Source organism: Camelus ferus, chromosome 12 (genome assembly GCF_009834535.1).
Source record: "Camelus ferus isolate YT-003-E chromosome 12, BCGSAC_Cfer_1.0, whole genome shotgun sequence".
NCBI classification, from domain to species: domain Eukaryota; kingdom Metazoa; phylum Chordata; class Mammalia; order Artiodactyla; family Camelidae; genus Camelus; species Camelus ferus.
This window is the reverse complement of record NC_045707.1, coordinates 1,192,303-1,219,118: the sequence shown is the minus strand read 5'-3', so window position 1 is coordinate 1,219,118 and position 26,816 is coordinate 1,192,303. Positions and strand designations below refer to the sequence as shown.

General features: G+C 40.8%; 1 long non-coding RNA gene across 1 annotated transcript; it reads right to left on the bottom strand.

The window, feature by feature from the left end:
• Positions 1–333: 333 nt before the first annotated feature.
• Positions 334–19,573, bottom strand: LOC116667795. Its single transcript, XR_004324875.1, has 3 exons — positions 19,444–19,573; positions 11,985–12,019; positions 334–1,315 (listed from the first exon to the last, which is right to left on the bottom strand). It is a non-coding gene; the product is annotated as an uncharacterized LOC116667795 (long non-coding RNA).
• Between the last annotated feature and the right edge of the window lie 7,243 nt (positions 19,574–26,816).

Genomic DNA, 26,816 nt, shown 5'->3' with positions numbered 1-26,816 from the left:
ATCAAACAAACTACATAGGAATTGAACAAAGAACTTAAGTATGTCCAGGAAGAGTGAAAAATGTGTTCCAATCCTTCTAATTAAGAAAGCAAGGAAATGTGTATTACTTCCTTTAAGAATTATTTCTATGAGAAATGTCAAACTAAAAAAATAAATAAATCTTAATCTCAGCTGTATTAAAAATTAACTTATGTAGACTAACTTATTTCTTACCATTTTAACAAAAAGTATGGTTGCAAAAGTGAGAAATTTTATGAGTAACTGGGAAGGGAAATAGACATGAAAATTAACTCGTGAGTCAGATTCAACACACATTTATTGAGATCACTAGAATATAACCCATTTAGCCAGTGCAACAACCGTACAGATCTGTGTTTTTATTCCCATTTTACAGATGAGGAAAACAAGACTCAGAGATACCAAACTATTTCCTTTAAATGTGATTGGTGGGTTGTACATTTGAAATCCAAACCTATAACTTTCAATAAAACGTATCAGGAGACCCTCCGGAAATTTCCCTACATAGAGCCCAAGACACTTCCTCCCCCACTGCGAGTTGCCTTGTGATGTTTTTCTTTCTTAGGGAAGCAGACGAGACTGTTAAAACAGTGACCAGGCTGAAAAATCTCGCCAAAGATAAAACCATTTAAGCCATGTAAGCAGAATTAAATTTAGCTTATTTCACAAACATAGTAAGATAAACCTAACTTAGGTTATTTTTAATAAATGTCTCTGATAATCATAAACAACACTGAAGTCATCTGCCTAAAATAGTACTAAGTAATCACTTTTAACCAATGCCCCGCTGTCTGGAAACTCCATTGTAATAAGCAGTCACTGTAAAGTTTGTTTATTAAAACAACTTTCCTCATTTTCACTCTATAAGCTATCTTGTAACATCATGCCTCAGAGCCTCATACCAGTTTTGGGTTTGAATTCTTCCAGTTTGTAAGCTGTTCTTTTGTGCACAATAAACTCTAGTAATAATAAATGAAATAATTAACTCTAATAATTACACAATAAACACAAATACACTCTAAGCGTAAATAAATACTATTTTACTGATCTGGTTTTAATTTTTACTCTTTCTGGATTTTGGACAAGACACACAGACTGTGGCTATTATCCATTATTTTTAAGCAGGGCACCCAGGTCCGGCTGCCCATTTCAGAGAAGCTCTGTTCCTCTGTTCCTTTGTCACATGGGAGAAAAGTGTGTAGTGTTTGCAACCTCCTCCTTAATGCTCCTTTCTTCGCAAGCATGCTCCCTTTCTCATTCTGTTTGTATCAAGAAGAAATGTGCGTCCCTTTGGAACCTAAATAAGAAAAAAGATGATTATGAATTGATTTTCCCATAGGGAGTGACTTGTCTCTGCCGGAGGTGGGTTATCTGTGGGCTGTCCTCCCCAGCCTCCAGCAGCTGAGTGAGCAGGCACATCTCTGGGTCTCCACCACTCACACGGTTTAAGATTCCCACCTTCACAAGGCATCTGAGTAAGGCATCTGGTTCACTGAACATGTATGTTTACTTCTGCTCCCTCCAATGCTGCATTCAATTGACAGTAAGATTTTTGTTTTAAAATTTAAACCCATAAAGACAAAGATTATAGAAATGGATGACAATTTTGGGGAGCTGGGAGTTAAATGAACCCAAGAAAACTAAACTGAAGCAGAGGTGAAAGCAATTGCAGTGCCTCAGGAAGGCTCAGAACTGGCGTCAGGTCCAAGCAAATACGGAGGTGAATGCGGGGCTGCATATAGAGGCGTGATTGACAGTCTACCGAAGGAGTTAGCCCCCACCCACTGCCCCACCCTGGCAGCAGACTGGTGTTTCCACTTAGAGATAATGAGAGAAAATGGCTGATAAAATGAAAATGAGGAAGCTATTTAACGTTTATAATGATGGGTTATTACCATGGGGGGTTTCTAGATGGTGGGTGAGTGGCTAAAAGTGATGATCTTGTACCACTTCAGGAAGATGACTTCAGTTTTGTGTATGATTATCAGAGGCATTTACAGGAAATAACCTAAATTAGGTTTAGCTTATGTTCATGAAATAGGCTGGATTTAGTTCTGCTTATGTTACTTAAGTGATTTTGCCTGTTTTGGGGGATTTTCAAGCCTTGTCTCCATTTTACTTTATTGTAGCAATTCTGACTGTAGAGGGTCTCATAACAGATGGCCAAGTGGTTTACCTCATAGTAAAGCTCCCCAGGAAATAAGCCTTACCCCACCCACACAGGGCTTCCAGTCAGTTTGTTAATGCCGGTAATGTGTATAGACAGCCAAGTATCACCAGACATTTGAGGAAAGCTTCTAGAGTCAGAGACATAAAAGAAAAGAACAGATAGGAAAGAAAGAAATGAAAAGAAAACAGTAACTTGGAGAGAATAGAGACTCTTGCAGAACAAAACAACAAAGAATTTAAATGCTCAGGCAGATAAGGAAAGATACTGTATTCGTGTAAGAAAAGCAAGATGCTATAAAAAGGAACATTCAGAGAACAAAAAAGAACTGTTCAAAATTAAAACCATGATAGTAGAAATGAAAAACTCAACAGCAAGTATGAAAGATCAATGCGAGTAAACATCTCAGAATAGAGATAAAAATACAGAAAGGCAGACTAATAGAAATTCTAGGGAGAGAAGATACAGACCAGCGAGGGGGAAATTATCTTAAAAAAGAAAAAAGAATGTTTCCAGAACCTCAGGGTATAAGTTTCTAGACCAAAAAGTCCCCAAATACCCAGCTTAATAGATGTAAAAGACTAACACCATGGAATTTCAGAACTCAAGAGAAGGTCCTTAAAGTTTCTAGAGGAGGAAAAAAAAAAAGTCATAATTAAAAGATCAAGTATCAGCATGGCATCAGATTGCATAACAAGAGCAAATAAAAAAAAAAGGTAATAGAGAAAGCATCCTCTTATAATTCTGAAGGGATTATACCAATGTTGAACAACCTTCAGGTCTATACTCAACCAAAAGAATCAATTAAGTATGAGCATATAAATTCTTAGATATGCAGACTTCTAAAGATTCACCTCCTCTGCAGGTTTTCTCAGGAAGCTACTGGGGAAGGGCTCTACCAAAATAAAGTGAGACAAGAAACAGAGAGGATGGGAGCTAAAAAAACAGATGAAAACACAGGAGAGAGGCAAAGCTGATTCCCAAGAATGGGGTGGCCTCTGAGACTGAAGCAAAAGGGCAGCAGGTGCAGGAGAGATGTCTCTGAGAAGATGAGGTTGATACAGTGTTTCCGCGTATTAAAGGGAGACACGTATTAAAGGGAGACACGCGTGTGATCAAAGTTTGGAGATTTGTGATCAGAACACAGGAAATGATGTAACTGGTTGAGAAATAAGTTGTGAACCCCAAGGTGGGGATGAGGTTGGCCATGAAGCCAGAAAGGAAATAAAGTCAGAGTACACTGCCTGGCTCTGCTATGAATGCGGTTACACAATCATGGGGTAAATTCTCATCTTCTAATAGTGGGGAGTCCGTATATGATGACCAAAACTGGGAGGCTAAGATTTTGCAATATAGATGTATTATTTTGATATAGGAAATTTTATCCTCGAAAAAAACACAAGAGGATTTGAAAATGCTTGCCTCTGGGGAACGGGAAAGATGAGGTTGGAAGCAGGGGCAGTGCAGAGGCAAGGAATTGCTGTTTGTTATAAGTCTTATGGAGCTATTTGACTTCTCATATATTATTCAGGTATATCCTTAACAGAAATTAAAATGACATTTAAAAAGCAGGCAGAAGGCACGTGATGTTGTAGGTCGTACCTGGACTACGCTTTGCATTGTATCTTATAGGAAATGAAAGGAGAGTGAAATGGGGCAGGGAATAATCAAACAATTAGCAAAATTATGGAAATAAAACAAGGTTCAAAATTTGGTCTGGATACGAGGGGAGGTAGCCTAAATGTGGCAGACCCTAGAACCTCAAATTCAAAGCTGCAAAGTGAAAGCACATACATTGTTTAACTCGGTTCTCATGTGAATCCATTATTATAGGGAAGGTAATAATTTATCTCCACTTTACAAATGAGAACTCTGAAACTCACAGAGACTAAGTGACTTGGCAAAGGCACCTGACTCATGAGAAGCAGAGCTGGGATGTCAAATGCCAAGTTCAGCACTCTTTCCAATTTTGCGGTGCCTGTTACTCTAAAAAATTGAGCCAGAGCTCAAGGATGGATTATTGATACAGGTAGCAAACAGCCCAGGAGCTACATTTATTTAATGATTATTGACTAACTTTCTGCTTTCACTGAGATGGTCAGGCATTGCTCAACCAGGTGGTCACTATTCACTGCCCACGTGTTCCAGAGCTGGACCCTACAGAGAAATTGACAAGATAAGGTGACTATTTTTCAGGTACTGGAAGTTTTGGCTCAAGGGTGGAGGTGGCTTTCCCAGACGTCTTGCTCTCCCTGCCTGGTTCTTCTTTCTGTTTGCTGGTGTTCCCTACTTATTTCTGCCTTTGGAAATACTCCAGCTTTATTGCGTGGCTTAAGAAGTGAAATATGGCTTTGGTCTTAGCTACATTGACCAACCCGTCTCAGTTTACCCAGGACTGATCTGATTTTAGTACTGAAATTGCCCCACCCTAGGAAAACCTTTAGTCCCAGGAAGAGTGGGACTGCTGGTCAACCTAGGGGAGGCATCTCTTAGCCACCTTTAGGAATAAGAGTTAGTTCAACCCACCTGCTCAAAGGTGATCCAACACCTTGTGAATGGTTCTCTGGGAACTTTTCACTTTGTTTCTACGTCATGGATTCAGCTGACTTGAGAAGCAGGGGGACACTTGTGTGCACATGCACCCCTGTTGATTTCCATCCTTTCAGTGTTCCTAACTGAGCAAAGATCTGGCTACGTGATCTTGAGCAAGTTATTTAAACAGTTTTGGCTTCCTCACTGGGGCTAACAATGCTTCAGAGGAGTGATACAAAGGTTGAATTACAGCATTTATCAAATGTTTTCTGTGTGTCAGAAATTCTAAATTTTTAATGTACGCTATAACTATTTATCAGTTTTATTTTCTGTCTCCCATCAATAGAGTACAAAGTTCATGAAGGTAGGAATTTTATCTGTTTTCTTTACTGCTATATTCCAGTGATGGTGGGGCAGGGGTATGGGTGGAATATATATATATCCCATTTATATATGGGTGGAATATATGTATACACACACACACACACACACATATATATATCTCCTGAATATTTGTCAGGTGAACAAATTAATAATTATATTTAGTCCTACACAAAACTGTAAGGTAGCTATTCCCATCCCAGTTTTACAAGTTAGGAAATTGATGCTCACAGAGTTTAAGTAACTTGCTTATGGTCACGAATGAGCGGCAGATTCAGAATTTAAAATCAGGTCTGCCCAATCCAAACGGCCAGGCTCTTGGCCACTCTGCTAAACTAAGACAAGGTTTGTGAACCACCCACAGGGTACCTGGCCCCTAGTAGAGTGATACATCCTCTTCCTTTCGCTCTTCCATACCCGACTCTTCGACTATTCCTGCAACCAGCACAGAGACCCGTGGCCTAGACATTTAAAGCCCTGGGAAGTGCTTCCTCCTTGCCTTCCTAGCACATGGAGGCATATTCCAACAGGAAGGCAAGGCCAATGGAGCAGCATTAATCGCTGGTGACTAGTGTGCGCATCCGAACCGTGGAAGTGGCACCTTCCATCAGCGCTTGTCTCTTCACATCATCCTGGGAGTAATCTGACCTGACACACCATCTCCATTTGACAGGAATGTCGCTGCCTGGAGACACAAAAATAATAAACAGGAAGGCCCTGGCAGAGTGACAGCCGGAACAATGTGTGTGTGACAATGGTGAGTGGTCAGCACAAGTGAGGCTGGACACATGCTGCTGGTTGCTCGCCCCATTCCTCAGCCTGGGGTCCCCCCCCGGAGTGCCCCCCCCCCCCATCTGTGACTGGCTCTGTCGAAAGTGCAGGTGGAGAAATGTGTGCTCTCCTGAGTTTGCATCCTGGCCACACTCGTCTGTGGCTGGACACTCGCACCAGCTGTTTTCTCTCTTCTTCCTCCCCCTTTGCATACTCCTCAAGGTCCTCTGAGTTCTTGGAGTTCTGCAGCTGTTCGTTTATTCACTTTCATTCTCTTTTCCATTCCAAGAATTCACCTGCAAATTGTTCATTTCTTGTTCCTGTTTCTTTGATCATACTAAGTTTCTGTTACGTTATAGCCTGCATGTGGCAAGTCAATCTGTGGGATTGGGGTCTTTCAAACGCAGGGGCAGGTTGCCCCTTGCTGGCATATTGGTCGTGCTAGAGTCATCAGATCAGAACAGGGCATGGAAAGGGCTCTAAATGGATTAGAGCCAAGCTCCCTGAGGGAGGCGTGAATTCTGTGACATCTCCGCCAGCAGTACTGCCCCATGGTCTGAGTCTCCAGTGAGGGGGGACCATCACTTCCAGGTGGCTTTTCCAGATGTTGGCACTTCTGACCATTAGGCATTCTTGTTAGTTCTTCTTTTTTCCTAAGTAGAAACCAACGTTTCTCATTTCTTCTCATTGGCCATGGGTCTGATTTGCGGAGTTAATAGAACCAGTTTAATCTTTATTTCTCCTAAAACCGTTCAGATATTTGAATGCAATTATATTCATTTTAAGCCAATTTCATCAGATATATGTAGAGAGAGAAATAGTTAGCTGGTAAGAAGGCACAGGGCACGTAGTATTTCCAAATCTCTAGCTGTCTAAGGGTAATAAGCCCCTTTACTTGCCCCAAATCTAAGAGTTTAAAAGGTACTTTAATGAGCACCACATGCATGTTTCTCTCACTTGTTTTCCCCTAAGAGCTTGCTCTCCCTCTGCCCATCTCTGTTCCTGAACAAGCATTTTGATTTTATGATCAGTTGCCAGCTGCTGACTTATTTTGGAAGCAAGGGTTGGCTGTAAGTGAATGATACGGTGTGCCCCCATCCTAGGATTTCAAATTGGAAAACTCATAAGAAGGGAGGACAGGGTCTTTATGGAAAGAGGTACAGAGAATGCCTCTCCTTTGGAGAAGGGAATGCAGATGGATGTGGGGCGGACAGCCAGCCAGCCAGATTCAGCCCTGGGTCTGCAGCGGCCTTTGCTGATTACGGGAGGCAAGTCAGGGCGTCCCACTCTGGGAAGGAGGAGGGATGCGGTTTCTCAAAGGCGCTTTGTCTCAGTCAAGGCCCAGGTGAAAGGCAGTGAACCTGCCTCGGAGCTCACACTCGCTCCAGTTTCTGGTTGGCTGGGGCATGTTTTTCTTTTTTTTAATCGCAAAGCTTGTGTTTATTTCCCCGTGTTGCCATTGAGGCATTATTCCTGGATCCAGACAGATTCGATGTGGGTTTTGTGGCTTATTTGCAGAGAGAAGCATGGCAGGGAGACCTGGCATTCTGGCAACATAGGAACAGCGTGGGCCTGGAGCTGAAGTCATCCAGGTTCCAATTCTGACTCATTAACTTAATTTATTCTCCCAACAAATATTTACTCAGGGCTCACCCTACATCGGGGGCTATTCTACGTGTGAGAACACCATGCCGAGCTGAACCCGACAGGTGAGACTGCCGCTCTCAGGTGAGGCCTGGCATTCGCCCCATCATCACAGCAGTGATGACTCCATACCAGGGACCAGTGTCAAGTTCGTTTCATGTTATTGAGACTTAGGGAGGTTAAACAGTTTGCCCCAAATCTGGGAATCAGTAAATGGCAGAGCCAGGATTCAAACCTATGTCTATTGACATCAAAGCCAGTCTTCTTAACCAATCTCAGTGCCTCAGTTTAATCACCTATGAAACAGAACAATTAAACAACCCTGACTTTTTAATAGACTCATTATTAGTATAAAATAAAAGCAATTTTCATTTTTAGCTAAGCACACAGACGCCTGGAACTGACAATGCTTTCCCAGTCCTCCTTGAACCTGAGTGCAGGCACATGACTAAGTTCTGTACAAAAGAGAAGGGCTACAGGCAATTCACGGTCACACTCCGGGTCTCTGCCGCTCACAGCGTTTAAGATTCCACCTTCAAAAGGCATCTGGGTAAAGACTATTATTGAACACATGTGTTTATTTCTGCTCCCTCCGACGCTGCACTCAATTGACAGTAGGATTTCTGCCACAAGGACGCTAGGCTCTCTCCATCATCTCCCTCTGCCATCCTTAGCACTCCGCCCCAGTGCTTATCACCTCATGGTCCCAAGATGGCTGCCGCACTTCCAGACACCTATGTTTACATTACAGTCAAGATAAGACGGGGCCGCAAGGCTGAAGGAGAGGGATCAGGCTGTATTCTTTAAACTGATTTCTCAGACACTTTGCAAGGCCAGTACAGGCCCACGTGGCCACACCTGGCTGCAGAAAAATACAAAGAGGTGAATATTATTAGCTGCGTATGTTGTCATTCTTTCTTAGAAAAATGGAGAAGGTATGCTGGGTAGGTAACAGGTGTCTACCACATTGCTGTAGAAAAATCGTGGCTCTGGAAGACAGGAAAACATGTCACTGGCTGTAGCTATGACTTCGGCCAGATCAGATAAAGGCTCTGTGTCTCAATTTTTCCCTTCTGTAAAAAAATAGGCAGTGAGTGATATGAACCCCAGCCACGTCATGCAATTAACATTAGGGCCGAAGGCACTTCACAAAGTTTTTGCAAGAAAAAGTAGAAAGCTCTGCCTGTGTATGAAGAAGCACCACAGTATCCTATTAATCATTTTGATAAGGAGGCTCAGGAAGTGGACCACCATCCACGCAGGAAAATGTTCTCCCAGGAACGAGGGGACACGTGCGATGTGTGTGTGACTCTGCAGCGACATTTTTAGCATAAGCATCTGATAACTTGGAGTCTATTCCAACTGTAGCAGATAGGTTTGTTTTTTTTTTTAGCATTCAGAGATAAAATATGTATTGTTAGAACATATTGAAACCAGATTAATCTAAGGAATAACAATGCTGGAAGCACGAGGCTGTTGTGCTGGAAGCCTGGCGCCCTGGGTGGCTAAGTGAGCGGCAACAGTGAGAAGGGAGAGAGAGCTGATAATGCCTGTATCTGATGTGGGGGAGGCAGTCCATGGGGCCGCCTCCTCCAACAATTCCATTTCTTGCTTCATTTCCTGAACAATCCCGTCAGTGGCAGGGAAGGGGGCAAGCTGGCATTCTTGCTGCCTGCCTGCTGAGTAAAGCCAGGATGATTAATTTCCATTTGCAGAAGGCTGAATTATCTCTGCCCCCCACATGTGAGCCCGCATTGTCCTGTAATTTCTTTTCCCCTCCAACTTCATTTCAACACCGGTCTAGATGGGACTGTGGGCCAGCAAGCCAGGATCACTAAATGGCCGTGCCTTTGGGGAATTAGTATGTTTGCTGGAAGATGATATTCAATGCATCTTTATTGTTAATGGTAATAACAGCTAATGGTTATTGAACACTTACTATGTATTGGACTTCAGTGTGCATGATTTTACAGACGATTAAATTGAGGCATGAGAATTGTAAGTAACCTGTCCAATGCCTTACAGCTGATAAACAGTACAGCTGGAATTCAAATCCAGCTTTCTGATTCCTGTATCCTTAACTGCTATGCTATTCAGTGACCAGCTCTGGTACCTACTATGTGTCCGTTAGTTAGACACTGTGTTAGGCATGGGGAATACGGTTACTGACCTCGAGGAGACAGGCTTGTAAATGGGTGTTATAAATATTTACTGAAATCTGGATGGAAAGGAGACACAAAGGGAAATGGATAGTTCTAACAGGGAGGAAAGAAAGTATCACAAAGAAGGTGATGCGAAGGTGATGCTTGAGCTGTGTGTTATCGTGTATTACTGTATCTGAATCAAGAGCCCTGAATGTCATCCTTTCCATACTCCGAGTGGCCCTGTGACATTGGGCAAAGCGACTTACCTCTCTGAGCCTCAGAGAGAATTGCCTCGACCCTACAGCTGGGTGGTGGTGAAGTCTTGTAACTTTGTGAAATGTCACAGTTGTGTATAGCTGGCAGGCTTTACTGCTGCGGACTTCTCCTGTGCTATGGGGTTGGAGGCTGGAGCAGGAATAATTTATTTTACAATTCCTCCTCCTTAGCTTTCAAGAGCTCCCCTGGCTTCTTTCTCTATTAGTGCATTTCGTTCTGATGAGCAACTCAGAACCAGAAGCCTTTCCCTGTACCTCAGATAGAAGCCTGGTGTGACACCCTCAGGACAGAGGATGTTGTAACTGTCCACGCACTGATGTGAATCACCCATGCTGGCAGGTTGGGGCATGAGGACTGGCAACAGCCTGGCCAACCTCCCAGGACTCCCACCTCAACTCAGTTTTGTTATTCTTTAATCTTTATAGCACATATTTTTAATAGGGACACATTTGGGAATTCATAAATTGATTCACTCAATCAGCAAAGATTTATTGAGTTCTAGCTGCATGTCAGGCACTGTTGTAGGTCTTGGGGATACAGTGGTCAACAAAACTGGCCAAAAAACTTGCATTCATGGGGCTTATATTCTCATCACAGAGGCGATTCCCATACACAAAATGCCAAGTAAATGGGGACCTGAGAAAACTTTTGTATCAGGCCTTGAAGGCTTCTCTATAGTTCTCTCATGGTTCATACTATCTTCTCCATAATCCTCCACACTGAACTTCCTATAGTATTTTGACAAGGTCCGGCCCCCTTTTGTCCTGGTTCTTCGTACATGCATCTCTCTCTGCCTTGCCTTCATTACCTTCTTACCTGGATAATTCCTCTTCCTCTTTAAAATCTAAACTTACAGTATTATACTGTATAGCACAGGGAAATATAGACAAGATCTGGTGGTAGCTCACAGCGAAAAAAAAATGTGACAACGAATATATGTATGTTCATGTACAACTGAAAAATTGTGCTCTGCACTGGAATTTGACAAAATATTGTACAATGACTATAACTCAATAAAAAATGTTTAAAAAAATCTAAACTTAATGTCACTTTAAGAAAGAATTTCCTGTACTCTCCCACCTTTACTCCACACACATCGTGGCATCTTAGATTTACTGGCTTTCTGTTTTAAGGACAATGCCAAGTCATTCAGACACTAAATTGATAGTAAAAATGTTGTGAACAGTTATATTCCAATACATTTTATAACCTAGATGAAATGGACAAGTTCCCTGAAATATACAAATGAACAAAACTGACTGAAGAAGAAATAGAAAGTCCAAAGCCATGTATCAAATAAATTGAGTTAGCAATTAAACCCCATAGATGCCTTCAAATGGTGAATTCTATCAAACATTCAAATACAACATAATAGCAACCCCACACAGTTTTCCTTACAAAATCCACAGAGGGAAAAAAATAAACCTTAACCCCTACCTCACAATATAAACTTATAATGGATTACAGACCTTGGTATAAAAGCTAGAACTATAAAATTTCTAGGGAAATAAAACTATACCTTCATGACCTTGATGCAGGCAAAGGTTTCTTTGAAAGGACATCCATCAAAAATTCACTAGCCATAAAAGAAAAATATTGGAAAATTAAACTTCTCCCCAAAGGTACTGCTAAGAAAATGAAAATGTAAGCCACTAACTGGGACAAAAAAAATCACAATGTGTATATCAAACACAAGACTTATATCCAAGTTATAAAAAGAAGTTCCAACACTCAACAACAACAACTAAAAACATGGAAGCAAAGAAGCCAGACACTGCATAGAAGAAGACATATGAATGACTAATAAACACGGGTAAAGGGAAATGCAGGTTAAAACCACAGTAAGAAGCCACCACGCAGTAATGGGAATGGTTAAAATTTTTTTAAATAATAAAGGAGAGAAAGGAAGGAAGAAAGAAAAGAAATCTGATAGCACCAAATGTTGGCAAGTATGTGGAGTAAACACAAATTTCATTAATTTTGACATAAAATGGTAGAGATGCTTTGAATAAAGATCTGGCAGTTTCTTACAAAAGTAATCACACACTTACCCCAGAGTCTTCTGCAATTCCAATCACAGATTTACCTAGTAAAAAGAAAAATATATGTTCATATATATTATATAAATGTATGCAACGAACAAAGCTAAACTGTTATGGAAAAAAAAAATCCGAACAGAAGTTGCTACCTTGGCAGAAGGAACGTGGAGTATCGCCTGAGAAAAGGCACTTGGGAACTCTGGAGGGATGATTACAGTCCATGGTTTATAAGGATTTGCATCACATGTGTTTGTCAAAACTCAGAAAATAGGCGCTTAATATTTGTGTGTTTTATTCTATGTTGACTTTACTTTAAAAGAAAATATGTAAAGAAATAGTGATTCAAGTTAGCAATACGTTCTGAAATATTTAGGGGGGAGTTGATTGACATCTGCAAGTTACTTTGAAATGCATCAGAAATAGGCTAGATTGATGGACGAATAGATTAGTAGACAAATAGATACATAATAAAGCAAGTAAAGTGTTAATGGTGGAATTTAGGTGGCAGGTATATAGGAATTTACTGTAAGTTCTTTTAACTTTTCTGTATGTTTGAAAACTTTAATATTGGGAACAATTACGCTGAAGCAAAGAAGCCAGACACAAAGGAGTACAAATTGCAAGATTTCATTTATGTGAAGTCCTGGCATAGGCAAAATTGGTCTCTGTTGATGAGATCAGTGGCTGTCTAGGCTGGAAGGCAAGGGGAGTTGCCTGGAAGGGCAGGAGGGAACATTCTGAGTTGATAGGAAGTTTCTGTCTTCACTGGGGCACAGGTTATACGGGTGTATATATATGTCAAAATATTTCACACTGCTCACTTAAAGCGGGTGCATTCTTTTATTGTATCTGAATTCTAGCTCAATAAATGTGATTTAAAAATTCTATTATGCTATAACCAAGTGTCTGCCCCTCTTTCATGTGGAGCTGGGGGTTGGACGGGGGTATCTAATGCCTCCTAGTCTGTCTTCAGCCAGCAGAGGCTCAGACCTCCCCCTGCTCCTTCTGGTAACATCCTTCAGCTGTCTCATCCCTGGTGCTGAGAAGGGGTCCGTACCTAATGACAGAGCACCTCAGAGCAAGTCCAGGCTGGTCCCCCTCCTTTGCCCCCTGGGAGCCAGCTTAGGTGAGCTGTGTCAAGGAGCAGGAGGACACTGGCATACATCACCGCCTGGTGTGGGGAAGTGGGAGCTGACAAGAAGACGCCTTGAAGCCAGGGGTGGGACACCAAGGCAGAAGCGGGACCATCCATTCTGTGTACCACCGTGGCTTGGAAACAAAGTCCTTCCATCCACCAGTGAAAGCACATTCTTTGAAAGAAGTCAGCTCTGGGCTGGCTCTTTTTTTTTTTTTTTTTTTTTAATTCAGGGCAGCGTATTGAGTCCTCTCAAGTCCCTAGAATTCTTCTTTCCTCTTGGTCCTCTTCCCATGCTCAGGTAGGTTTTACTTTAAGACCACAACACATAAAGTGTGACATAGCCTTCTGAGGACAGCTTCTGGAGACTGAGGTAAGGGAAGCCACCTGCAGCGACCTAAGGATGCCTGTCTGTTTCCCTCCCGTCTGCTTTTAACCTCGGAGCATCTCATAATCTTCTGCAAGTTTATGTTATTTTTTGGTACCTTCCTTGGTGAAGTCGAGGTGGGGTGATACAAATTCATTCTGTAGCGGGACCCTGCCACATCTCTTTAAACGCCTGTGCTTCCTAGGAGATTGGCAGCATTTTGAGGGTGGCGACAGCATCCTGTTCCTCTCTCTTCCTGAACAGCCAGGCATAAGCCATGGTGCTGTTTACCGAAGGGGCATTATTTTCTGAGCATTGGCTACATATATTAAGCATCATTAGGGGACAAAATGAAGAGAAGACGTATTGTTTTTTCCCTTAAGGAATGTGTTCTCCTGTCATGAAGACAAAGCATTTCCACATAAAACAATTAGGAAAAAAACACAAGTGAGTACAAACTTGGCTCCTGGCTTCCTGACAGTCAATTTCCCATTCCTTTTATGGGAAGACAGAAATTAGGAGTGATGTGTGCAGAATGCGATTCTTGGGAACTTTGTCACAGAGGGACTGTAATTTGACCCAGCACTTGGTGGACCTGTGTATTTTAGATAGATAGGGAGGAAAGGGGGAGTGACTTCTCAGCAGAGGACTGGGTGTAAGTAAGGCTGGGAGATGCGCATCATTACTATTACTACATTGTTTATCCAGTTGAGACTTTGTCATCTCTGATAGACTTTCCATCTCAAATGCCTTCCAGATTTCCCATCACTCCAAGAGGCAGGCTCCTTTTCCTTCTAATCTAAGTTGTAGGATTGCAAAATCTCATTGGCAACCCAAAGAGCGGGGTTCAAATGCCTGCTTTGTGAGGACGTTGCTTGGTGCTATAGTCCAGAAGTTTTTGCACAGGGATGAAAATAATTATGTGCATGTACTATTTCCCCCACTGGAGTGCAGGCTCTTTGAAAACTGTTTCATGATTCATCTCTAAGACCAACATCCTACCACCAGGCTCAGAGCCACATACAGATTAAACACTCAGTGTCTATTTGCTTTAGCAAAACACAAGTTATCAGAATTTAGTGATCAGCTTTTTTTTTTTCCCTTACAGTTAAGCCCCTTGAGAGTAGGTTTTAGCGAAGAAGGAAGAAGGAAAGAAAAGCTTAGGTCCCCAGGTTTGAAAATATAGGAAGACACTGGTCATGGTGTAGGAGGTACAGTGTGAGGCATTAGAATGGACGGTATTAGGCTATAAGTGGGATTTAGGGGGAAAAAACATTGGAAGAGTTGGCTGTGATCACTGCCTGCACCTAACTTCTGGAGTTGTTGAGGCTTGGTCCTGTAGGTAGTAAAGAACAAAGGTGTGTGTGTGTGTGTGTGTGTGTGTGTGTGTGTGTGTGTGTGTGTGTGTCTCATTAAAAATAAAAATAATTAGCAATTGCAAAAATAACCCTAAATAGGGCCAAAGGAGACCTGGATTTGAATCCTGGATGTGTTAGATTGCCTTAATGATCCCTATTTTTTGTGCCCCTCTCCCCAGAATCCACACCCTTTGTCATGACCCTTTGCAACACCCTCCTATTACAAATCTGGGATCAGGTATTTGATCTACTTTAGCCGACAGAATGAGGTAGAAGCAAACACGTTCCATTTCCAAGACTTGCTTTGGCCAATAGAATGAGACAGAAGTGAGCATGTGGCAGTTCCAAGACCATGTGCATGTTTCCACCTGTTCTCTTTTACCTATGCCATGGCCTGGAGCGGGACCTTCCCAGGCTAGTCTGCTGATCCCAGGAAGAGGATTAGAGACATGTGGAAAAAACCTGTCCAGAGCAGAGTCCTGCCGAGATTGGCCAACCCTTGGAAAATCAGCAGAAATGTTATAAATCATAAACTGACTGGTGTTTAAGTTGCTAAGTTTTGCTGTGGTATGTTACATAGCAACAGTCAACTAATACACTGGCTCTTCCATATATTCACTGGGGAGACTTGGGCAAAACATTGACCCTCCTGTATTAGTCAGCTAGAGCTGCCATAACAAAATGCCCATAGATTGGGTGGCTTAAACCACAGAAATGTATTTTCTCACAGTTCCAGAGGCTTGGAAGTCAAAGATCAAGGTGCTGGCAAATTTGGCTTCTAGTGAGAGCTCTCCTCTCTCTTCCTGACTTGTAGGCAGCTGCCTTCTTGCTTTGTGCTCACATGGCCTTTTTTCAGTGCTTGTGCAGAAGCAGGAGGCGGGGTGGAGTGCGTGACCTTTCATGTATTTCTTCCTAGAAGGACAGTAATCCTAAGGCACCCAGCCTTCTCCCCTCATTTAATTTTAATTACTTCCTTAGAGGCCTCATCTCCAAATACAGCTATACTGACAGGTAGAGCTTCAACACAGGGATTTGCAGGGGAAACACAAACATTTAGTTCTAACATCTTTCTTAGGCTTTTTTAATCATAGGGGTGCCTGATACATAATACATATTCTATAAATATTTGTTGAACCAAGGAGACTGGACTGTATGATTTCTAAGATCCTTCCAAGGTGGTTCTCCCTTAATTTTTTCTTTCTTCTTTGCCACAAAATCATCCAGACTTCATGTGAAAGGGAGAAATGTTCTCTTCTGTTGAAATGAAACTGTCAGTGAGTAAAAGGAGGGGCATGGAGATGCCTGACACTTACATGCACATAAGTATATTTAATCTTACTGAGAAAGGAACTCAATGATTTCATTCAACGTGGTTTCTCTAGATTCTACATCAGCTTTTGGCATATAGTAGATACCTTGATATATTTACAGAATATAAAAAGAAAAATAATGATTGAGTTAATGAGTCAAATAAGGGCTCAAGCCTGCCTGTAGCTATTCTCAGAGAATTCAGGGAAATGAGCCAAAATAAAGTCTGAGTCACTGAAGAGACAGGGTCTTCTGCTTGACTAATAGGAATTGCAAAGACGGAGACAGAGGAAGTTCTGAGCTGCCCTGATGGGTTGAGTTCCCCTGGGGCAGTTAACAACTCCCTGCCTTCTTCCTCTGCCTCCCTTCCTGATTATCGTTCCTCCCGGATGTGCCACAAGCATGTCAGCTAGCAACTTACTCCAAACCACACTCATTTCCCAGCTTCTTTCTCCCGAATTAATTGTGCTTGTCCTCGGTATCTGCCTAGTCGTCCAAGTGAGAGATCTGAGTCATCTGCTTCCCTACAATTGCCCCTCTGGAATGGAAAAATCCAGCTTGACCTTAATTACAACCACTGAGCTACTGTTTGCTGGGGCTTCACCAAGGACCAGGCACTGCTCTATGACGACAAGTGATCCCATCTAACCCTCCCAATAACCCCATGAGGTGGGTGTAACCTTTATGTTACAGTGAATAAACACAGGGTCAGAAGGGTTAAGTGACTTTCCCAAGGTCACAGAGCTGAAGGAGAGGGTTTGCACATTACCAGATGCACTTTGAAGCCCCTGCCCTTTCCAAGCTGTCAGCTTATCTCCAGGTCAGATGTTCCCTTCTCTTCCTTTTCCAGTGTCTCCATCCTAAAATCGGGCACTCACCTCTGCTCCCAGGCAACCTGTACATCTCTCTAGGAGAGCTCTTATCACACGAGACGCCAATTATTCATCTGCTCACCTGTGACCTGTGGAAAACGTCTTATTCTTCCCTCTAGTCCCCATTCTCAGCTCCGTGTCAGGTCTACATAACACCTGCTCCAGAAATACTTTAAGAAATTAATTAAATCCTTACATTTCTAGTTATCAACTATGTTATCTTTCATGGAGTAGAGGGTTACGTCTTATACAAATTGTTCTTTTCTATAAGAACAAACCTTTCTAGCCCCCAAAATGTCCGTGGTTCTCTTCAGGCACACCTGCTATCAGACAAGAGGTGAAGATCTACCCTGACACCCCACCGGTTGGAGGGCCTGGAACTCCTGAGGGTCTAGCAGCTCTTGAAAGGATTGACCTGCCAGGGGATTCTTAGTGAGTCTAGCTGAGAAGGGCTAAGAGGGAAACTTCCCGCCAAAAGTCTAAAGCAGTTGCAGCCTGTTTCTTTACTGCATTTCCCAGACCTTGTGCCCACCAGATATACTCTCAAAAAGCCAACAAACAACAACAAAAACAAAGAAAATAATAACCTTTGACTTCCTGTATGTAAAACATGGTTCTTGCTGCATACTTGTACCTTCTCTTCCTTCAATATCGCAGCTCAACTTTTTTTTAGCCGTTTCATTCTCTCTATCTTTTGGAATTCATGCTTGGGCACCAAGCAGACTCAAGAAAAGACTTCTGAAAAAATTGCCTGCTGTTCCGAAGAGGGAAAACACAGCAGGACAAGCCTGCTTTGCTGAAGGCGGGGTGGGGGGAGGCAGCCATCTTGACTGCCACCTTCTTCCAACATTCAAGAAATCCCTGAATTTACTTGGTAAAACACAAACCAGCAATTACCCAAGACAAGAAGTGAAGTGGTTTTATTTTTGCCTGGTTTTTTTTTTTTTTCCTACACAAGAGAAATGACTCTCTCTCTCTTTCTCCTTCTCTGTGTGTGAGAGAAAAGATTTTTATCTTGCTCTCAAAATAACTAATCTTGGGCCAGCAGGACAAAAAAAAAAAAAAAAAAACAAAAAAACCACTGCTCTGTTATATTTCGAGGATATTTCAAAGAATGGGTGGGGAACTGCTGATACAGTACCATTGGTGTGGACTGGTGAGGGCAGGAGTTTGGGGAAAATGGGTGTTTCTGTGGAGAAAGTAAAGCAGGGCTTACTTGATTGTCTTAACTGAGGCTTGTTCAGACTCACCTCTGCCCTTACCCCCTAAACTTCAGTATCTTATGAATGTGAGTGCAATGACTTCTGAAACCCACTACCTGGAGTTAGGCCAGACTTCACAGGTTGAGTTCACAGCCCTCCAAGGGACTCTGATTCAGACATCAGTAACAGAGCTGGGACTTACCAAGCACCCTCATTTCTGACCAGCTGTCACGACTCAGGGGTTCTCACAACATCCTCAGATTTACTAATTCGCTAGAATGACTTGCAGAACTCGGGAAAACGCTAGGCTTATCCCTACATTGTTGTTACAGCAAAAAGATGCAAAGGGAGGGAAGCACAAGGTGACGTCTGGAAAGACCCCAGACGCGAAGCTTCTGTCGTGTGAGGGTGTGTACCCTCCGAGCCACTGTGGGCTATCACCAGTGAAAGGCGCTCACTGGTGCTTACTGGGATTTAATTGCAAGAGTGTGATGGATTGACTCATTGGCCATGTACATGAACTCAGTTTGCAGCTGCTCTATCCTGGAGGTGAGGCTGATGTCACATGGCACAAAGCCTCAACCCTCTGCTCACTGGCACGGCTGGTCCCCTCCTGAGTCATCTCATTACCATAAACTATCACCTGCCAGGAGTCACCTTGTCAGCATATACTGTCAGGTGATCAGGTGTGGTCAGAGGTATTCACCAGGAATAGCAAAGGCACTCCTAGTACTCAAAAAATTCCGAGGATTTAGAAGTCATCGCCCATAAATGAGGACAAAGGCCAGCCAAATTCTTAATTACACAGCGAGGAAGCCCAGAGTCCGATGTTAAGTATGATTTAATGGGTTTTACCGTTTCATCTCTCTTCAGTCTTTGTCTCTTCAGAGTGAACGGTCTGATGCAGGGTGCTGCCGACCCAGCGCGGGATTCAAGAGCCTGAATCTCCTCTCGGGTCCCCGCATCTCACTGTGTGATCTTCGAAGAGTCTCTCAACTTGCTGAGTGAGCCTCAGTTTCCCCAATCACAAGTGAAAGCGTTAGACTGTAATCCATGACCTGCGTCAAGCGGGTGGCTCTATGGCTGAGCCCCGAAAGCCCTCTGAGACCCAATTTCCTCATCTTCAAGATAAGAGGGTTGGATTAAGTGGTTTCCAAGGTCTCTCGCTGAGCCAACAATCATGATTTTAGTACCGTGTGACCTTCTCAACATGTGAGAAGATGACTCACCCCTATTCCACGTTGCGACACCATTTTCCAGTTTACTGTTCTCTTCTTTCTCAGGAGGAAGACAATGGCTGGCTACCGCCCTATCAGCTGCCCCTCACACAGACGCATGAGAGGATGCCGAAGATTCTTCTGTCTCAGCTCTGGGGAAGCGAAAGAAACAGAAGGTAGGAAACAGGAATAAATTGTTAAAGGCTGGTAACGGACCAGCCGCTGAAGTCATGGCTGGAAGAGTTTTTGTCCCCTAGATAGATATTAATTTTGCATTAAATACTACGTTGCAACATATAGGAAACCATTTACAGGAAAAGGGCCTCAATTCCGAAACGTGAGCATTTTCTAACTGTCAGGCGAATGTGTTTTTCTGGAAGCCCATGAACATTTTGTACTTAAAATGTGAAGTAAATAAAGACTGTATGATAATGCTGCTGATATTCTCCAGAGCAAAAGCAAGAAGTGTCCCTTTTTTGAGCTCCTAAAGCCCCCTGTTCCATGCCTTTGTCTTCGATGTTGGCAAAACACAAAACAAAACAAACAAAGCATTTACTTACTAGTCTGTCTGACCCTCTGAACCAGTAGCTTATAGACTTTTTCGATCATACACCTCCAAAATGGGTATAAACTTCGAGCACATTCCCAAAACATGTATTATTTACTTTTAAATTACACGTCTTATTTTATTAAAATACATCTATTCTGCACAAAATAACAGGAAAAAAGGGAGATGAGTTAAAGACGAATTTATTTACAATAATTATATTTGACATGATGGCACAACAAAAATCTTGTTACTGTCACTAAAACATATCAGTATTAATATTTTAGTGAAGACTGTGATTCTATATGCTTTATTACTTTTGAAAATTATGATTTATCATAATGTGATACACCAGTTTGAAGATCTGGCTCAAAATCCAGTTTATTTTGATACTTGGTTTTATTGGTCATCGTAACCGAAAACCGAATAGTATGGGGTTCAAGTAGAAGAATGTGTCATTGGCTGGGCTGACTAAATCATAATAGTTATTTTCCAGTTATGCAAAGGTTTTTGTTCAAATCTGGCTAGTTTATTTTTATACTCCCTCAGATCCATTACTTTTCCTGCAAATAAAATGGGAGGTACTGCATTGTGTGGGTATTATATAGCATATAAAATATACGTAATATTTATTATGTTTATAGTTAATGTTTATATATTTATAATATACTTTACATTTTTGGAACAGTTTTAGGTTCACAGCAAAAACTAAGTGGACAATAAAGAGTTCCAATACAAGAAACAAGGGTTCCTTACACACGCTGTCTCCCCACTATCAACATCCCATACCAGAATGATGTATTTTTTACAATCAATGAACCTACATTAATGCATATTTATCATGCAAAGTCTGTAGTTTACATTAGGATTCGCTCTTGGTGTACGTTCTACATGTTTTGGCAAACGTATAAATGGACCCACCAGTAAAGGATCACACAGAAGAGTTTCAGTACTCTAAACGTAGTTTCATCCATTTCTCCCCCAGCTCCTGGTAACCACTGATCTTTCATGTTTCCATTGTTTTGACTTTTACATAATGTCATATACTTGGAATCACACAGTATGTAGCCTTTTCAGATTGGATTCTTTCACTCAGTAAAGCATTTAAGGTTCTTCCATGTCTTTTCAGGGCTTGATAGCTCATTTCTTCTTAGCACTGAATGACATCTCATTGTATGGATGTACCACAGTTTGTTTATCCATTTGCTTACTGAAGGACATTTTTGTTGCTTTCAAGCTTTGGCAATTATGCATAAAGTTGCTGTAAACACCTATGCTCAGGTTTTTGCTCTAAGTTTTCAACTCCTTTGGGCAAATACCAAGGAGCATATTGTTGGATTGTGTGGTTATGACTATATTTAATTTTGTAAGAAACTGTCAAGCTGTCTCATTTTCTATCATTTTCAATTTCCAATAGTAGTGAATGAGAGTTCCTGTTGCTCCACATCCTCACCAGCATTTGGTGTTAGCATTTGGATTTTGCCATTCTAATAAGTATACAGTTGTATCTCTTTGTTGTTTTAATTTGCAGCTCCCTAATGACTACGATGTTGAATATCTTTCATACACTTGTTTGTGATCTACATGTCTTCTTTGATGATATGTCTGTTCAGAGTTTTTATTCATTTTTAATCCTTATGTATAATTTCCTATTGTTGAGTTTGAAGATTTTTTTTTTAGTACGTTTTGGTACGACTTTTTTAGTACATTTTTAGTACGTTTTAGTACGACTTTTATCAGGTATGTCATTTGCAAATATTTTCTCCCAGTCTGTGACTTGTCTTCTTGTTATCTTTACACTGTCTTTTATAGAACAGAAGTTTTTAATTTTAATGAATTACATCTTATCCATGATTTAATTGATGTGGTATGTAAAAAGTCATTGTCAAATCTAGGGCTTTTAGATTTCCTTCTGTTATCAGCTACGAGTTTTACAGTTTTGCACTTTACAGTTGATCCTTGAACAATATGGGAGTTGGGGGCGCCAACTCTCTGCACAGCGTAACTTAGAGTCAGCCCTCCTTCTGTGTATGTGGTTCCTTTGTATCCACGGTTCCACACCCGCAGATTCAACCAACTGCTGATTGTGTCCTGTAGTATTTGCTATTGAAGAAAAAAAACCATGTATAAATGGACCTGCACAGTCCTAACCCATGTTGTTCAAAGGTCAACTGTATATTTAGGTCCAATTAGGTATAGAATATGATCTATTTTAAGTTAATTTTTTGTGAAGATGTAAAGTTTGTGTCTAGATTTTTTTTTTTGATATGAATGTCCAATTGTTCTAACACCATTTATTGAAATCTCTCTCTCTCCATTGCATTGCCTTTGCTCTTTTGTTGAAGATCAGTTGACTATTTGTACTATTTATATGGCTGTGTTTCTGGGCTCTCTATTCTGTTCCATTGATCCATTTGTCTATTTTTTCACTAGTACCACACTGTTGATTATTGTAGCTTTATTGTTAAGTCTTGAAGTCAGTTACCAACAGTCCTCCAACTTTTTTCTACCGTTCAGTATTGTGTTGGCTATTCTGGGTCTTTGCTTTCCATATAAACATTAGAATCAGTTTGCCAGTATTCAAAAAATAACTTGCTGGAATGTGATTGAAATTGTGTTGAATCTATAGATCAAACTGGAAAGAACTGACAGTTTGACAATTTTGAGTGTTCTTACCCATAATCATGAAATATTTCTCCATTTATTTAGTTCTTTGATTCCTTTCATCAGAGTTTTGCAATTTTCTTCATATAGATTTTGTATGTATTTTGTTAGAGTCATATCTAAGTATTTCATTTTTTGGTTGTAATCTAAATGGCATTGTGTTTTTAATTTCAAATTCCAGTTGTTCATTGCTGGTATACAGAAAAGCAACCGATCTTTTCATATTAATCTTGTATTCCACAACTTTGCTATAATCACCTGTTAGTTTCAGGAGCTTTGTTTGTTTTGTTTTTTATTGATTCGTTCAGATTTTCTACATAGACAACCATGCCATCTGCAAACAAAGACAGTTTTATTTCTTCTTTCTCAGTCTATCTAATAATTAATTAATGCATGCTCTTTGTAAAAGAATTAAGTGGCACAGGAAGCTATAAAATGGAAAGTAAATGTTTCCATCTCCTCTCATTCTCCAAAAGGAGCAACAGTTACTGTTTTAACTGTGTGTTACTCTAGTCGTGTTCTATGTATATATAGACTTTTACATGGTGTGCCTTTTTTAACATTACACAGAAATCTTATTATATATTCAAACTGCAACATGCTTTCCCCCATTTGGACATCCTGAGCTACATAAATCTACATTACTAGTTTTCCAGATGCATAGTAATTCCTTGCATAGATATACCATTAAATATTTAACGAGTATCCTCCTGGTAGACCCATAATTGTTTCCTGTTGTTCAATGTTACACATAAAAGTACAGTGAATACGTCTGTATATATATTTTGTGTTCTTATGCAAGAATGTTTGCAGTATAAAATTCCTGGGATAAGAATTGCTAGGCTGAAGAAAGTCATATTTTAAATTTTGACTGAGACTAACAATTTCAGCTTTGACACATGAAAAGCTTGGAAGTCATCAGTCTTGTTCTTACAAGAAAAGCTGGACAAATTGAAAATCAATAAATTTTCTTGGATCTATCAGAGAACCGTGATCATGGGACCAAAAACCATCTTGAAATCTGGGCAGACACATCCAGAGAGACCTAGCCTGGGGTGGAAGCTGCTGGAGCCATAAACAAAGAAGCACTTCAGTGGGAGTTCTGATGAATTTCTGGAGGCAGAGTGTGGACGAGTGTGGAAGTGAGAAATTCCTGGTGGCTGTGGTCCTGGCGGGAGGTGGGGGACTCCCCGGGCTTTAGCTCCAGGAGCTCCACCAGGTGTCACTGTTTCTTGCAAGGGGAAGGCAAGGCAATCCTTATGAAATAAAGTCAGAAAATTTTTCATAAGAAATGCCTAATGTCTGGAGGAAAGACTGCCAGGGCCTTTTCCCAGATCAGGCAAGGGAATTTTTTTCTCACTCCAGAAAGAAAAATTTATGATAAAGAGAGGTTAGGCTTACAGTAAATTGACTGGGAACACTGTATCCAGGGAACAGAGTCAGGTGTGGGGGAAAACAGCTATATAATTGAAGAAAACACTGTGAAGTCACAGCTCTCGGGACATAGGACCAGTGAAACACTGATTTATATTGGAAGATTGTGGAATTCACCTCTCCCCCACACCTCATTAGCACAGTAACAGTATTTCAATAAAATAAGAACAGATTATAGCTAAAAGAGATAGAAGACACAGGCTCTCTCTGAAGAGTGGGGCTTAGGGAATTCCAAAGTAAACAGAGGAGACAAAAACATGGACATTAGAGGAATCTGAAGACTCTGACATCTATAATTAAGGAAAATTTAAACAATGACCAAATATTAGCCATATTTACACAAATCCTTACAGCAGAGACCTATTTTTTTCTGTTTCTATCACCCGATACAAAATACCTGAGTTTCACCAAAATTATAAGACTGGCCAGAAGGCAAGAAAATAAAACCCAATCTAATAAGACAAGTCAACTAACAGAACCAGACTCACATGATGCAGATGTGAGAATTATCAGACAGGGAATTTAACACAAGTATAATTGATACGTTAAGCATTCTAATGGGAAAAGTAGACAACATGAAAGAACAGATGGTAATGTTAACAGAGAGATGGAAAGTCTAAGAAAGAATCCAAAGGAAATGCTAGAAATCAAAGCATGGTAAAAGAAATAAAGAATATCTTTGGTGGACTCATAAGTAGACCGGACATGGTCTTGAACACGAGCCGATAGAATCTTTCCACACTAAAATGCAAAGAGGAAACAAAATAAAACAAAACAAAAAACACTCTAGAACTGTGGGACATTTTCAAATGTATGATATGTGCATACTGGATTACCATAAAAAAGTAAAAGTGAACTGAATAAAAGAGATATTGGAAGTAATGATGACAGAATTTTCAGATTAGATGATAGAAATATTTATAGGTATTATATATAAAGCTATTAGTAGACACACATATATTTCCTCATTCTGTTAGCTGAGAGGACCTTGAAACAAAGTCACCTCAGGAGCAAACAGAATACCTTGTACCAAGATCTTGGTTTTTAATAATGTTTTTAATAATGTTTTCTAGTAAGAGGAACCAGTGCTCCTTGGAGAAGTGGCTGATTCTAAGACTGGGGCAGTGAATTTACAAGATGAGTCTGGGGCATCTTGTAGTTCCAGAAAATAAGAGAGTGTTTTTTGGTTTTTTTAAATACAATGCCAGAGGATGCCAAGGGGACGCAGGAGCCTATTGAAAGGGCTCCCAAAGGAAAAGCTACATTTTAAGCAACAAAATAAAGTGGCATTCTATTCGAAGTATAGAATAAAAATTTATGAATCCACACTGATGGAATGAATTATTGAATAGATAAGTGGAGGAGAAGAGACATAACTCCCACGCAGAAGAATTCCAGATAACTCACACAGATAATCCACCTCAAGGAGTTGCAGCATCCCTCTCCTACCCTTAAGTGTGGGCCAAACATAGTGATTTCCTTCCCAAGAGTACAGTATGCAAAGAGAGAAAAAAGAATCCAGGGGAGAAACCTGACAAACACTGCTCTTGCCAGGTGATACAGGTTAGCATCATGAAGCAGGAATTTGTGGTGACAGTATGCACCCTTTATATGATGTGATAAGAATGGCATCGTATCTCTTTAGTCTTCCTCCCAAGAACTTGTCATCCCAGGCAAAACATGAGAAAAACATCAGAAAATCAGTTGAGGGACAGTCTACAAAATACTTCCAACGTCATCCAAAACAGGGAAAAATCAGAAACTTGATCATAGTCAAGAGGTGCTTCCGAAGACACGATGACTAAATGTAATGTGGTGTCCTGGATGAATCCTGGACCAGAGGAGACACATTAGGTAAAAACTAAGGAAATCTGAGTGAAGTAATGACTTTAGTTAATGGTAATGGATCACTATTTGTCCATTAGTGGTGACAAATACACCTTAATAACGCTCAAGATGTTAGTAATAAGGGACAATGGGTGTAGGGTATATGAGAACTCTGTTCTGTCTTCTTAATTTGTATGTAAATCTAAAACTAAAAACTTATTCAAATTTTTTCATTGATGTTGACAAATTTCTCCACTAAAACGCATCAACAGACACTTCCACCAACTATGTGTGAAAGTTTCTGTTTCTCTGTACCCTTGACAAAAGAGAATATTATCAATCCTTTTAATATCTGTACATTTGAAAGGTGACAAATGATATCTCACTGCTTAAATTTGCATTTTTAAATTACAAACGAGATTTGGCATCCTTCTTCTCATTGATCGGCCATTTATATTTCTTTTTCTACAGCTGTATGTTGTTATCCCTCGCTCATTTTTCAAACTAGTTGTAGGGCTTTTGGTATGGCAAAAAGAAAAAAAAAATTAATCCTTTTCCGTCATAGTTTTGCAACCTTTCTGCAGACTGTTTTCTTTTGATATTCTCTCTTCAAGTTTTTTAATATGCAGGAAATTTTAAACACTTTCGATAATCATCTCTCTCTTAATTTACAATTTTAGAGGTTTATCACACTTCTATTTTATTCTCAAATTAAGTCCCCAGTGGCTTGATTACAGTAAATGAGTCCCTTCAAGCTAGTCCCTAATTATTTCAGGTGTTCTTGAAAGGACGTCTCACACCGGTTCCCAGACCGCTGTCAGTTCAAATTCCTCCTGGGCTTTGCTTTTGTTCTTCCCCTGTTGTGCCACGTGTTTTCTGAAAGCCATGTGGAGACAGGTGCCTGTGTCAGTCC